Source organism: Dioscorea cayenensis, chromosome 15 (genome assembly GCF_009730915.1).
Source record: "Dioscorea cayenensis subsp. rotundata cultivar TDr96_F1 chromosome 15, TDr96_F1_v2_PseudoChromosome.rev07_lg8_w22 25.fasta, whole genome shotgun sequence".
Lineage (NCBI taxonomy): Eukaryota > Viridiplantae > Streptophyta > Magnoliopsida > Dioscoreales > Dioscoreaceae > Dioscorea > Dioscorea cayenensis.
The window spans coordinates 18,946,029-18,947,053 of record NC_052485.1 but is presented as its reverse complement, the minus strand read 5'-3'; the positions used below and the strand labels follow the sequence as shown (position 1 = coordinate 18,947,053).

At 45.9% G+C, this 1,025-nt stretch overlaps 1 non-coding gene across 1 annotated transcript; it reads left to right on the top strand.

The window, feature by feature from the left end:
• Positions 1–500: 500 nt before the first annotated feature.
• Positions 501–607, top strand: LOC120278242. The gene has a single exon (XR_005541584.1). It is a non-coding gene; the product is annotated as a small nucleolar RNA R71 (small nucleolar RNA).
• The last annotated feature ends 418 nt before the right edge of the window (positions 608–1,025 follow it).

Below are 1,025 nucleotides of genomic sequence, written 5' to 3'. Positions count from 1 at the left end.
TGTTGTTGGAAACCCGGTGGCACCATGGCCTTTTGTGGTCCTTGATTACTCCATGAAAAGTTGGGATGATTCTTCTAACCTGAATTGTAAGTATTGCTATATGGGTTCCCTTGAGGTACATGCCATTACCTACAAAGTCAACGTTTTCCACTGAAGAAACATCACCAATAACGATCGAGCAATTGGAGGGGGCATGTCCTCCACCACAACCGGTGCAATTGGTCACGGCCGCAACTCTATTCGAAGCTATGAGATCTAGCTTCTTACTCAGACTCTCTACTTGCGCTGCCAATGAGGTTACCGCATCAATTTCATGGATACCGGCCACCTTTTTCTTCTCTCTAGGATTCCATTGGTAACTATTTACCATTTCCTCAATTAATTGACGAGCCTCATCGGGGGTTTTACTACCTAAGGTACCTCCTGCTGTCACATCCAAGAGTTGCCTTGTGCTCGGGTTCAAACCTTTGTAGAAGGTTTGAACAATCATCCACTCCGGGAATCCGTGTTGCGGACACTTTCTCAGGAGCTCCTTGAACCTTTCCCATGTCTCGAATAGAGACTCCAATTCCAACTGAAGAAAGGATGAGATCTCATTCCTAAGCTTTGCTGATTTTCCGGGAGGGAAATAACGGCCTAGAAAAGCTTCTACCATCTTCTCCCATGTAGTGATTGATGCTCTAGGTAATGAGTGTAGCCACTGCTTCCCTTTCCCCTCAAGGAAAATGGGAAGGCTCTCAATTTGATGGCGTCATCCGTAACCCCATTTATCTTTAGCATGTCGCACACCTCGAGAAAGTTCTCTATATGACTATTTGGATCCTCATCGGCCAAACCGTTGAATTGTGCGGACTGCTGCAGCATATGGATGAATGCCGGCTTTAGCTCGAAGTTCTGAGCTGTAATCGGGGGACGCACAATACTCGATTGTGTCCCCAACACTGAAGGTCTGGCATAATCAGATAGTGTTCGCTGTTTCTCATTCTGTTCTGCCATGTTTTAAGATTCCTCTCCTTCCAAATTAG